The sequence below is a fragment of the Hydra vulgaris genome, chromosome 03 (genome assembly GCF_038396675.1).
Source record: "Hydra vulgaris chromosome 03, alternate assembly HydraT2T_AEP".
NCBI lineage: Eukaryota > Metazoa > Cnidaria > Hydrozoa > Anthoathecata > Hydridae > Hydra > Hydra vulgaris.
The window spans coordinates 5,580,822-5,595,492 of NC_088922.1; the positions used below are offsets into that span (position 1 = coordinate 5,580,822).

Sequence of the window (14,671 nt, forward strand, 5' to 3'; positions counted from 1 at the left end):
TTATCTATGATTATTTGAGCAGGTAAACTATTTGATTTTACTTTTTTGTTTCCAATTATTTCTTTTATAGTATTCCATGATTTTTTAATGTCACCAGTTGCATTTTTTATTTGGTTCGAGTAGTAATTTTTCTTTGAGCTTTTTTTTATTTTTTCAAATAGAATTTTGTATTGTTTGTACGTATTTAGATTTTTTTCATTTCTATTTTTTAAATATTTGATATAGAGTTTTTGTTTTTTTTTTGAAGATTTTTTTATACCTCTGGTAATCCGTGGACATTGCAAGTATTTTATTTTTAATTCTTGTTCTATAATTGGAAAGTGATTATCATAGTGCTTTAAGAATATTTCTATAAATTCATTACAAGCGGAGTTGGTATGCCCAAGGTTGCATTCTTGGTAAATCCTATCCCACCTTACTGCCGATAGTGAGTCTTTAAACTGTTGAATAGTTAAATTATTAATTTTTCGTTTATAGACTTTGATTTTAGAGTTATTATTTTTTGTATCTTGAAAAAAGGAAAAGTAAATCGGAAAGTGATCGGATATATCCGTTTTGACTACACCTGCTTTTAATGAAGGATCATATAATGAATTGGTCAATATGTTGTCTATTGCAGTGATTGAATTAAATTTTAACCGGGTTGGTTAGTTTATTATAGGAAAGATGTAGTGTTGAAACATATCGTCAAAAAAAGTTATGGTAACGGCATCTTCATCGTACTTTAGACAGTTTATATTTATATCTCCAATACAGAATAATATTTTGTGCTCTTTTTTATTTTTAAGAAATATTTGTTTTAGGTGATTTGAAAAGTTTTTTATATCACTTTCAGGTGGTCTGTAACAGGTGGGCACCAGTATATTTTTTTAATTTTTTGTTTATTATTTCAATTCTAAAGACCTCACCATCGGCATCAGAAACCGAAAGATCGTCTCTAATTTCAGTAGTCAGATCATTATGAATATATGCTTTAATTCCACCTCCTCGTTTTTGAGCTTTTCGCTCATAAGATATTAGCTTGTAGTTCGGAATTATTAAGTTTGAATTTATTCTGGATGATTCATCGGAACACCAATTACAAAAGTTATGACCATACAAAATTTATACCAATTTACAACTGCATTTTTTTTTGGGAGGAGGGGGTGGTTGGAAAATTTGCATGTCATAACTTTTGCTAATTACAAAATTTTCTAAGAAATTTAAAATTTGTCAATAAATTTAAATTTAGTTTTAGATAGCAAAGTTGAAAATTTTACTACGTTATTGCCCTCACGTTTGGGCAGAGGGGCAAGCGTTTTAGGGCTTTTTTGTTCCCATGCTTCCGCAATTTCAATTTTTTGCTAGGTCTCCTCATTTGACATAGGTACTTAAGTTTGGAGTTTGCACTATTAGTGAAATTGTCCTTACTGGAACATCAAAAAATCCTGCGGGTGCCCATGCATGTATGTGCATAGAGGGAAACACTACTCCCTCAACCAACATCTTTTTATGTTGGCAAAATAGGATCTTTAGTCAGAGTTTTAACTTTTCTATTGATTAGCTGGTTTATTGTAATAAATTAGATAATTGAAGTACGTATTTTAAACTGAACCTTCCCCCCCCCCCTCTCCCCTAACATACGCTTTTGTACGCTTTTGGTGGAACTAGTACAGTTTTGATGGAACTAGTGATGATAGTGATGAATATGAGATTTAGAGACGAAGAGAATGGAGTAAAAAAATGGAGAGGAGGATAAAGAGAAACAACCTTTGCAGATGCTAACTTAATAGTTGATTGTATATATGGTTTCCATGACAGGTCAATTATAAAAAATAATTTAAGAAGACATAAAGAGGAGGACTCAGTGAGAGGTTTTCATTAATCAATATAGGAGTATCTGCAACATTTCAATAGTTGTTTGCAGTAAATAACTGAGTTTTTTTAAAGTTAAAATTCAAAAGCCACTGCAGGCCCCAGTCTGTTACAGAAGTGAGATCAGATTTGAAAATGGCTGCCTATTCTAAGCAATCAAAAAGAGAAGACTTTTTTTCAAGACAAGAGTACAAAGTTGATTTTTTAGCAAGTAGAGCTACTTTTGATATAAGGTTGTCAGAATGTTCATTAATGTAGATAAGATACAAAAAGGGACCAAAGATAAAACCTTGAGGTACTTCAAAAATTACTGGAAATAAAGAAGAACGTTGGCCTTCAAGGATAACTTATTAAATTCATCCTTAAAGTCATCTAAGCGGTTAAAAAATCTCCATAAGCTTGCTCCTTTAAGCAGCGACCATGGTTTATTTGTATTTGTAGAAAAGAGAAAGAGATGCAACATTACGAAAATGGGAGGGAGGTTCAAGTTTGGCAGATGAGAGCATCGTTAGAAGATTTAACCCAAATATGACAAGAGTATTCCACACAGGATTAAGAATAAATAAACGATAAAGAGAAGCAACCTTAGCAGATGCTAGTTTAGCAATCAATTGTATACTTTTTTTTTTTGAGAAGTCAGTAGTAATAACACAATGGTAAAAAAAGTAGATGTAGAGAAAAGAGATCGGTAGGAAGGGTTGCTATTCTTATATATAGAAATGTCAATAGTATATAGTTGCGATAATTGTTTGAAGTAAATAACTTTTTTTTTAGAGTTAAAATTCACAAATCACTGCAATCCCCAATTTGTTACAGAATTAAGTTCAGATTCAAGATCAACTGCCTATTCTAAGCATTTGAAAGGGAAACTAGTTCTCAGTTGACTAGGTCTTTGTTGACTAGTTTGGATATTGCAAATGAAAATTGAGTTACAGTGCTAACTGACGATATAAGGAAAAATATTGACAAAGGAAATCTTGTAGGCGGTGTTGATTTAATGAAGGCTTTCAACACTCTTAGCCATGATCTTCTTCTTAATAAAATGAAATTATATGGAATATTAGGCAATAAGTATGAATGGTTTGCCAGCTATCTTTTTGAAAGAAGTCAAAAGAATTTTGTTGATAACAAATATTCTAAAGAATTTTATTTAATAAATGGAGTACTGCAGGGATCTATCCTAGGACCATTTTGTTTGTTTTATTTACAAATGGTGGGCCTGAATGTCGTAACGTCAGCAAATATAATATTATATGCAGAAGATGCCGTCAAATACTATAGTCATAAACATCTCAATACTATTCAAGAGTGTCAAATATCGGAATTAAACAGTATATCGAAGTACTTTAATAATAATGAACTAATAGTTAATCTGAATGTGGAAAAAATGGAAGCAATGCTATTTGGATCCGCAAAAAAATGAAACAAGAATGTATTTTGTTTAAGTTACAAACAAGAAATAATTAACTTTGTGAAATCATATAAATACCTAGGATGTAAATTGGATCCAACGCTTTCTTTTAAAAATCAATTTGAGGAAATTTATAGAAAAGCGTGCAATCGTTTAAAATTGCTGAGTAAATTAAAGATCTTCCTTCCTACAAAGGCAGCTCTCCAGATTTATTAACGAATGATTGTTCCAATATTAACATAAAATTCCAACACTAATCTTAATTTTACTGCAACACACAAAGCCAAACCAAGTTCATTTGAGAGAAGAGCAAAAGATATAATTGGCAGCCATCACAATCTAAAGTAAATTGAGAAAACCATCAAAAGAGACTCATGCTTATTTGTAAAAAAGTGTTTAAATAATGAACTTTATGAAAATTTTACTAATCACTTTGAAACCATTACACATAAGAAATGTACCAGGCAAGGAATATTGTTGAGAATTCCGAAAATAAAACTCGAAATGACAAAAAACTCTTCTTACTTAGCAGAAGCAAAACTTTTTAACGAGTTACCTTCGGACATTAGAAATACGGTAGAACTATTATTATTTAAAAAAATCTAAACAACCAATTTTTTTAAAGCAGCAATGACGAACACTTTACTAATTTTAATACTTTTTATACTCTGTGTTGTTTTCGGATAATTATAATTTCTGTTTTAAACTTTAGTTTTTAAACAGGACACATGTTAAAAAAAGTTTTTATAACTGAAAGTATATATCCTGTATAAATATCATTTTAATAAAATAAAAGAGTTTTTGTCAAGACAGGAGTATAAAGCTGAGTCATCAGTAAATAGAGCCACTTTAGATGTAAGGTTGTCAGAAAGATCATTAATGTAGATAAGAAACAAAACAAGACCAAGGATAGATTCTTCAGGTACCCCATAAGTTAGTGGAAATGAAGAAGAATGTTAGCCTTCAAGGATGACTTGAAAACACATACACGATAAAAAGCAAGCTTATGAAGAAGGCCAGCATGCCAAACTTGGTCTAAAGCTTTATATATTCATTATATGGCAAGAGCAATAGCTCTTGCCTCGCTGCCTCCATCTCATCCACAATAAAATCTTTCAGTCAACGCAGTTAGCAAGTCAGCTGTAAAATGAGAGGATTGAAAACCGTATTGTTTCTCAAAAAGTAAGTTATTTGACTCAAGATGGGATGTTAGAAATTTGTTAATCAAAACCTCAAAGACCTTGCTAATAAAAAATGGAAGACTGATTACACAATAGTTTGAGGGGTCAAAATGTTCTCCAGAGTTTTTAAAAACTGGAGCGACAGATGCAATTTTCTAGCAGGCAGGAAAACAATATTGAGTCAAGCACTTAAAAAATAGTTTAAAGAGAATTAAAGAGAGTCTTGGAGAACATTTTTTAAGACTATGACAGTTATCTGGACCTCAAGTCGTAAAAGATTTTAATTTAAACATGACTTAAGCAATGGAAGCTGGAGTGATTTGATGGTGAATGGCTTAACCTAATTGGAATGGGAGGAAGAGTATGGCCATAAGATTCAAAAGTCAAATTAGAAGAAAAATTCTTTGCAAGTAGTTCTGGCTTAGTTTTATGAATGAGAGATGAAATGTTAGACCTAACTTTGTTAATGACGCTGCTGAATATTTTCCAAGTCCATAGAGTCGAACTTCTGAGAGTAGATACGAGATTTAGTGAACTGAGAATAATGGAGCTTACCATTAGACAACACCTTTTTATATCAATATCTTGCAATAATAAGAACAATAAGGAACAAAGAAAAAAGTTGATAGAGTGAAGAGGTGCTGAGCGTAAGCACATAAAAGAGTGGTCAAAGGATTCAAACGTGATTTCTCAACAAATTGGTGAATTGATGCGTAATTATACCCCAAGCCAAACATGTGATTATTGTAGTTTTTGTGAATCAAAGGATAATACCCATTAATGTCTCACAAAGCAAGCAAGTCTGGTGAACTTTGCAAGAGATAAGATTTATCTGATGGAAAGTATATTGCAGACCACGAATATTTATAAAAGATATATTGAAACAGCAAATGAGCTATGCAGTTGTCTTAGTCCTTCTAAACAACTCAAAGTTGGAAATTAAGGCTCCTTATGTGACCTCAACATAAGTATTAACAAGGAAACCATTCATGCGCAACATAGCACTGGTAATACTCTGATATTTTACAGCTATTGACGAAATTAGCATCTCTGAGAGCTATTACAGAGTTTGGGAAACTTTCTATCAGCCAGCCTTAAAAGCAACAAACTGAGTTTTAAAGGTGTATCCTCATTAGGAGTTAATACAAAGAGTTGCATAGCCACTATCAAAGTGGCACAAGCAAAAGCTTATGAGTAGAGTCAAGAAGATTCACTAAACTTAAGGTGCGCAAATATTAAGACTTGTATATGTTTCCTAAAGCACACTTGTTATGCGGGAAAAAACACACTTGTTATGCGGGAAAAACGAACATTTGGCTGGCTTAACGAACATTTTGCACGCTTTTTTTAAAAAGCAAGGTTGTTAGTATCGTTAAGATATTTTTTATTTTTACATTTAAAATTTTCTAAGAGTTCGACTGTATCAGTAAAAATTGAGCAGCCGTAGCGCAGTGGGAGCAGCCGTAGCGCAGTAGTTGGCGTGCTTACTTCAGAAGCTAAAGATCCATGGTTCAACGCCACCTCAGGGGCAAGTTTTATAACATAGGTAAGGTAGGAGGCGTGAACTTCCTTTCAAATGCTCTTCCACGGTGCTCTCTGATAAGACTGTAAGGACTTCTTGGGGTACCTAAAGTAGATAAATAAGCAGCCGTAGCGCAGTGGTTAATGCGCTTGCCTCAGAAACTAGAGATCCCTGGTTCAACGTCACCTCTGGGCAAGTTTTATAACAATTTCTGGGCCAGTTTATAACAACGGTAAGGAAGGAGGCGTAAGATTCCTTACAAATACTCTTCCACGGTGGTATGTGATAAGACTGTAAGGACTTCTTGGGGCACCTAAAATAAGTAAATTGAAAAAAAAAAAATTTTCTAGTAGAACCATAATTCTTGTGTGTGTGAAAGTTAAAATGGAGCTTTTATAAACTTTTATTTATTTCTCTTTTTGCAAAACCTTTTTTTGTTTCTATATACAAGACAAATGCAAATTCGATTTCATTTGTTGCTTAGTTTTGTGTTTCACTGTCTGATTTGTTTGAAACCCGTAGGAATTATTACTTATTGTCACGTCAACTCAATTTTTTATTGGTTATTCTTATATGTAAGACAAAGGCTTATCAGACTTACTTTTTTTGCTTTTTTAATTTTGTGTTATGATGCTGTGATATATATGTGAAAAATTAGCAAAATGTTTCTCGATCTCGTAATAAAACAAGTTTTTTTTATTGAAGAGTAATTAAGAAACAAAAGTTTTTTTATGATTTTGGGGCTTTTAATATTATTTTTTTATAAACAAGTTTTTTGTATAAGATAAAAATGTTTAAAATAAAGAAGTTTACATATTGTAGTTACAAATTAAAAAAACTAGGTTAAGTGTCATAGTTTTCAAGCTGATCAATCAAGTGTCACGAAAAAAATAATAACATAAAAAAGCTATATAAAAATAAAAATTCAATACAAAATTCAAAACAAAGCAAAAAATATAACTAAGAGTGAAAGAATAAGTTTATTATTATTATTATTATTATTATTATTATTATTATTATTATTATTATTATTATTATTAGTATTCAGTGATCAAATACAAATACTATAATCTATTTATAATTTGATGAAGAGGTGCTACACCAGGCCCCCCTATGCTGAAGAACATAGAGATACAGATGCTACAGACAAAGCAGCAATTGTATCTATAAAGTTACTTTCTTATGTTGTTTTTGAAAGCGTTGATGGATTGAGCGTTCACTGTTTCTTGCGAAAGCGCATTCCATAGGGCGACAATTCTATTTGAAAAAAAGTTATACCGCTCCTCGCAGTTTTTTACCATCTGACGTTCTAGTTTATGGTTATGGCCTCTTAGAATATACTTATCTTTACTTTTTTGAAATTTTTTGCGGGACGACAAAACTAACAAGCTCGAGTTTACGAGTGATTTTGAATTGCTCGATAAGATCTGCTCTTTTGCGGCGTTCTTCAAGAGTTGTTAAACCAAGCCGTTGGAGTCGATCTTCATAGGTCATGTGTTTAACAGTCGATATTGTTTTTGTTGCTCGATGTTGGACTTGCTCAAGAATGGCAATGTCTGATTTTAAATGCGGTGACCAGGCAGCAAACTCAAGATGGGGGCGAATGTAAGTGAGATACAGAGTGCGCCATAAACTGCGACTGCGAAATGTTTTTTTGAGTCGCCCTAGCACTCTATTTGCTACTGATGCGGCTGACTCTATTTGCGGTCTAACGTTAAGGTCATTTGAGACCATCACACCAAGGTCTCTTTCGACTGCGGTTTCTTCGAGAGGACGACGGGTGCCGTCGACGTTTGACATTGAGTATTTGTACGTTGACTTGTTACATTCGCGCCCAACATGCATTACTTTGCATTTCTCAACGTAGAAATGCAAGAGCCAAATATGTGACCATTTCGCTGCTCTGTCAACATCATCTTGGAGAGTGATGTTGTCCGACTCCTTTTTAATTATCCCTATTATTTTGCTGTCGTCGGCAAACAGTTTCATATGATGAGTAATACTGTCCGGCAGGTCGTTTACAAAGATTACGAATAGCAATGGGCACAAGACCGAGCCTTGAGGCACTCCACTAGTGACTGCTTTCCATTCAGAAGTAATGCCATTTATAACCACTCGTTGACATCGATTGCTTAGCCAAGCTGCGATCCAGTCAAGAAGAGCGCCTTGAATACCGTACGCTCTCAGCTAATGAAGAAGGCGTTTATGTGGTATTTTGTCAAACGCCTTTTCAAAGTCTGTGTAAATGACGTCTACTGCGTGTCTGCAGTGAGTTGCTTCCGTCATGATATCCCGAGTTTCTAAAAGGTTTGATACACATCCCTTACGATGAACAAAGCCATGCTGATTTGGAGAAATTAGACCATTAACAACGCAGTGTTTCATTATTCTTTTTTGTAAAATACTTTCCATAGTTTTGCAAGGTATGGAAGTGAGCGAGACTGGCCGGTAGTTGGATGCTTTAAGCCTCCTCCCCTTCTTGAAAATAGGTGTTACATTCGATTTTTTCCATAATTCAGGAACTACACCAGTTGCAAACGAGCACTTATAGATAAGCGAAAGAGGCTTGGCAAAGGTAGCTGAACATTTACTCAAGACCCTTGGATGTAATCCATCGTAGACGGTTGATTTTCTTTCATCAAGGTTGTTTAGGTATTTTTGTACTATATCGATAGAGAAACTTGCTGGATCGATGACATAAACTGCTTCAGTACGACTTTCAAAGCCTGGCATTGAACCTTCGGGCTCTTATGTTTGATGTCATAATTTATAATGGTCTATACCGTGTTACTTTTAATTTATAATGGTCTATACCATGTTATTTTTAATTTATAATGGTCTATACCGTGCTACTTAATTTTAGTGAGCAGCTCACAGTTAGTACAGTGAATCAGCATAGCAGTTGTGCAAAAGTGGATAAAAAATTTTTGTATATAGAAAATAAGTATATAACTCATTTAACATATGGTGATACATTCAGTTTAATCAAGGACGTATAAATAGATGGACGTTTAGCGCATTGTGATAGATCAAGGCGCCGCCAATTACTAAAATTCTATGCGGGTTGGAATTTTAGTGTCATTTTTTGAAATAATTTTACAAAATAAACTGACATTTAGCCGACGTTTTTTGCTTTGCAAACATCTTTTTGTAAAGATTTTATTACCCGTAAAACACTAGCTTTCGGGAAATATAAATGCATTTTATGTAATTAAGAATGTCTCATAAGTTAGTAATATTTTAATTGATTTAATTTTTTTTTTTTTAATATTATTTTAATATTTTTTAAACAATAACTTATTTGTAAAAAAAACTTTGACGTCAAAAATAATATTTTTGTAAAAAAGCCATATGTGATATACTAAAATGAATATTGCAAAATAAAAAGAAATTTCTACGCGTTGTAGGTCATATTATAGATCATATATAGATTGAACTAGAGGTTGTTGGGAGTTATTATTTCCTACATATAGATTTCGCTAAAATCTTAAAGTATAAAATTTTTTTTGACGGAAATCAAATTGTTTGTCCCACAACTTTGTTTTGATATTTTTCGGTATTTGAATTTTTTTTACAAGTAGAGTTTAAGAATAATCATACAGTAAGAATAATTTAAGAATAATTATACAGTAGTTATGCAAGGGTGATTGAATATACGGAATTTTTTTTAACAAAATAGTAAAATATATTAACCACAGTACTTTACATAATAAAGTTTTTTTGTTTAATTGGTTAGATGAGACAGTTGTCATTTTGATGTATAATCGTATAAAAGTATTTCCACGTGACGTAAATGTTTCCTGTTGTTTGGCTATTGTTATTTATAACAATTACTAGCGCGCATATCTTGCCTTTTAAACTATCAGTTAAAAGTCTATCTATTAATACGTCCTTGGTTTAATCAAAGAGATATAATGTACAAGATGGAGAATTATGGGAATAAGATGTGTTTACGACGTATAAAATACATATTAAATACGTATTAACAATACGTGTTACTGCCTCTTTTAGACGTCTTAAACACGCCCATGAGAGGGAGACTTTTAGCACAAAGTCAGTATAATGGACCCTGGTTATTAAAATAAGCGAGTGTGCCATTACCTTGTGTGATTGTACATTATCGACCAAGTTTAGCAACACAAACTTAATTGTTCGAGAAGCTATTTATCATACGAAGTGATCAGTACAGCAATAAACGTGCTTTCGGTAGACGCATGCATGCTGAAACCTATCAAGCAGATAATGTTTTTTTTTTCAATGTAATACTTATGCCAAATTCTTTTTTTCAATGCTTTTTTTCAATGCTTTTCAAAACGGTATTTACTGAACATGGAATTCGATATATTAGATTTCAAATACCTTTTTTGAAAACAATTTAAAGGTTTGGACTGAATCGCTTAAAAAAATAAATTAAATCTTTATCACTTTCTTTAGCTTTTATTAAAATGGTTTCTAACCATTAGTATAAAAGATAACGAAAATAAAATTGTCTTTTTCGTTCATATTTTTGATGATATTAAATAATCAGCCCAAATACTTATGTTTACATTATTGCTTTTTTTTTTTTTTTAATTAAACAACGCATTTTTTTTTTGTGTTTTTATAACTTTCATGATTTTCTGTCGTTTTTACTTTTTTATTTTTAAAATTATTCTGCTGGAAGATTGTTAGCAAAAAATTATTTTATTGCTGAAGTATTTGATTTGTTTTTGTTTTTGTATTTATACTGTCTTTTTGTCTTTTATCCTTTATTGTGCATGTAAATTTTTGTGTGACGGGGCTCGGTGATAAGACAACCTGTCTTCTTCTTGCTCCGGCCAGGATTTTTCTTTTATTGTAATTTCTTTTTTGTAATATTTATCAACGGCAAAATAAATAAAAAATAAAAAAAATGCTTGCATTGAAAAAAAAATTGGGCATAAGTATTACATCCATCTTTAAACTGGTTAATCTACCTAGACTATATGCCGATTGCTTGTCCCAACTGACTGAAGATAAGTTACATACACTAACTTAGCGTATGCATAGCGCTCGGTTGAAAGAAAGACTATGAGTCCATTTTCCTAAAATGCGTACACAACACGATATTAGAGATGTGTTTATTTATGATTTTTAATGATTACTTGTGCTCGATGAAAACATCGTTCCAACATTCTAAAAGCCTGTCAACAGCATTGTGGTTGTGATGCAGTGTACTTCTCAAATGCTGCGCAGCTTATAAAGCTAGCCATATTTGACATCGGTAAACATTTTACAGATGAATTTCAGCCAAAGTATCTGGAAAGTCAGTATCAAAAACCTTGTAACACTGGCACTCAAAGATCAAAGTTATAACATACAAGCCAAGCCAAATAATACTGTAGCCGCAATTACTTTAACCCAGCTACTTACCTTAATAGTGTGAAGCACAAACAATTAGAAAAATATAACTCATCTGTTGATTGAAAAACCTAAATACCCCTGTATAATTCATCTTCCTGAGATTTTATTGGAGATTAATTTAACTGTTTACTTAGTAATGTTTTGATAAATCTAAATTGGCGTTAACCACAATATTGTATTTCAGCAAGTACCGGTTATACCACACTTCACCGCCATATCTTAAAATGATTAGCATAATTTTCTGAATGATTGGCAAAAATTTCATACTTGTGTACTATTTAAGTTTTTATTCATATTTATTTTTATTCGCATTTTTAATGCTAATCTGCTGCGCTAAATTTAAAGCATGTTTTAAAATATGCCTTCATAGAAAACAGGTATCTTTGTAATTTTTTTAAACCATACAAAATGCGTACTAATTTTTTTTCGCCGCAGCACTGCGTATCAGGAAGTATTAAAGTCAACACACAAATTAAAATTTATCCAAAAGCGATGTATGATATCTGAACCTAAAACGCTGGGCTGTGGTAATGTCAATGTTCTAAAAAATTTTTGTGACGTCCTAAAATTTCTTTTCCGTTTGATTTTGACTAGGGGTGAATCGGATTGGAAATTTTGAATTCCAGCCGGAACCTGGTTTACCGAAATTGCTAAAAAAAATTCCAACCGGAATTTTTTTTAACGATTCCGGCCGCAACAAGATTTATATTTAGGTAATTTTTTACTTTCAAGAATGAAAGTGAAAGCCTGCACCTCAGCATCGTGGCTACATAATATATATTAGGGTGCATTGAAAAACATATTTTTTTAAAATTGCCTTGTGCTATATAATAAAATATCACTGAATTAACAAAATATTTCGAAATTAAAATATTTTTAGAGTTGCCTCTAGTCCCTTGAACATTTTAGGGCCCCTAATATTCTGGGGTGAAAAAATTCTTCAAAAATAGATCAACCTGGTACTCAAAAGAAGTGAAATTTTATAAAAAGTTCGAAAATAATAATTGTTTTATAAAAAAAACTTAAAAAAAAATTTCGAAAAACCTGTAAAAATGCACTTTTTTTATTTTTAGTTGATAAACTATAGTTATTATGCAATGAAATTCAAAATAATAATTTTTACATAAAACAAATATTATTTTCAAACATTTTATAAAATTTTGCTTCTTTTGAGTACCAGGTTAAGGTTACTTTTGAAGAATTTTTATTCCCTAAAATATTAGAGGCCCTAAAATGTTCAAGGGACTAGAGGCAACTCTAAAAATATTTTAATTTCGAAATTTTTTGTTAATTCAGTGATATTTTATTATACAGCATAATTTAGAGCTATTACAAGGCAATTTTAAAAAGATTCTGTTTTTCAATGCACCCTAATATATATTTATATATATATATATATATACTATATTTTATTAATTTGATTTTTATTTTATTTAAATCTAATATGCTATTTTTATTTGTTTCTTTTAATTCTATTAATTGAAAGTTTTAAACTTTATAATATTTATATTTAAAATCGTTTTTTTGTTTTATATTTTAACATTTAGGTTAAAATTGAAATATTTACTGTATTAGGCATCCTATACTTTTTAACTATTTAAAAGTTAAGAAACATTTAAAATGAGACTATTCTCAGAGGCAGGCAACATTTTTGATGAAAAAAGAGCTCGTTTGTTACCCAAAACTGGATAGCAACTTTTTGCACTACAATATTTCTAAGCTTTTAGAAATATTTACAAAAGCGATTACTGCAAATAAAATTAGGTTAAGTTACAGTTAAACTAAAATAATTTTATTTTTTTGCTTGTTGTGCTTACTCAAATTATTTTTAATATAAACGTAGAAAATATTTATTGACTTTAGTATATACATCGACTATCATATTTCCAGCTGCTCCAAGAGAGTACTGCTAAAGAGAATATCTTTTATCCTGCTGCTACAAGGGAGTATTGCTACATCGACTATCTTATAGCTTGCTGCTACAAGGACGTGCTGCTACATCAACTGAGGGACTGGAATAGTGCAGCAATCTTTTTTCTTTTTTTTATTTCATTTAAAATTTTTAATGTTTAAAAACCCTCCACTGACGAGAGTGCAACAAGCAAAAAAATAAAATTATTTTAGACCGCTTAACTGTAGCTTTACCTAAAATTACATTGTGTTTGTTAAGAAATTTGTATTTTTTACCTAGGTTTACCTATAGTTCTTCATTTGCCTGTAGGCAATTATTTTTTGATTTAATTTACACAGTCTGAGTCACATGTCTTAAAAAAAAAACGTTAAAAATAAATTCCGGCATTCCGGCCTAAAATATTGTAATTCCGACCGGAACCGGAATGATCTAAAAGTCCGAATTCCAGACAGAATTTTCGATTTTACATCCCTAATTTTGACTAGAAAAAGTATACGGATAAAGATCCAATTTAAAAAAAAAGCTTTTATTTTTCATGCAAGTTGCTTTACTTGACAACTACAAAACAAGACAAAAAAATTAATAAAAAAAGTTATAGTCTAATTAAGGATGGAGTCTGCTTTCGAAATTTAAAAATTAGTCTTATTTTCTTTTAAACTTTGAAACAAAAAAAGATAGTCAAAAAGTAGTAATTTGTGTTAAAAAAGAATTTTCTTAATGTTTTTTCGCGTTTTTTTTACTTTTTAAATTTTATCAGATAAATTTTATTAAATTGCAGCATCTATTCGTTGAAAAATGGCGTGCGTGTGTGTGTGTGTGTGTGTGTGTGTGTGTGTGTGTGTGTGTGTGTGTGTGTGTGTGTGTGTGTGTGTGTGTGTGTAAACTGTATATTTTGGCCCTCCTTGTCTTCGTTGTCAAAGCTGATCGTTTATTTTTGAAACTAAAAATTATTTAGGTTCGGCTACGTATTTCAATAGTGCAAACCCCAAAAACTTGACCTTACTTGCTATTGGAAATAAGCGTTTTAAAAAATGAGTTTGAACAATGTAATAAATTTGCTTTATTAAAAGAAAGTAAGAGTTTTATTAAATGATCTTAAAAGTAAATAAATTGATAAAAAATAAAAAACTGAAAAAATTTTTGTTCTGTTTTAAGTATTATTATTATTTTAAAAATTTGAATTTGCACAAAGTACATAAATTTTATTTACTTTATGAACCGTTTATTTTGAAAGTGGCTTAAGTCACCTTTTCAAAAAAATCAAGTTATTGATATCAATGATTACAATGTAACATTTGTAAAATAATTTAAACCAATTGTGTTGAAAATTATATTTGAAAATTATATTTAAAATTACTGAATTAAATTTGTGAAATATTCTCAAATGAAGAGATAACGTTACATTGTAA

General features: G+C 31.1%; 1 protein-coding gene across 2 annotated transcripts in view; it reads right to left on the reverse strand.

Annotated features, from left to right (window-relative positions):
- The window catches only part of LOC100204896 (solute carrier organic anion transporter family member 4C1), a 53,797-nt gene that overhangs the window by 35,541 nt on the left and 3,585 nt on the right, over nt 1-14,671 (reverse strand). Inside the window, exon 1 of one of the 2 annotated variants that reach the window (XM_065792123.1) lies at nt 3,344-3,466. The exons of the other annotated variant lie outside the window; for it this stretch is intronic. The gene's annotated coding sequence lies outside the window, so the exon portion shown is untranslated. Of the gene's footprint in view, nt 1-3,343; nt 3,467-14,671 lie in introns of those variants that run through there. 2 annotated transcript variants of the gene reach the window in all.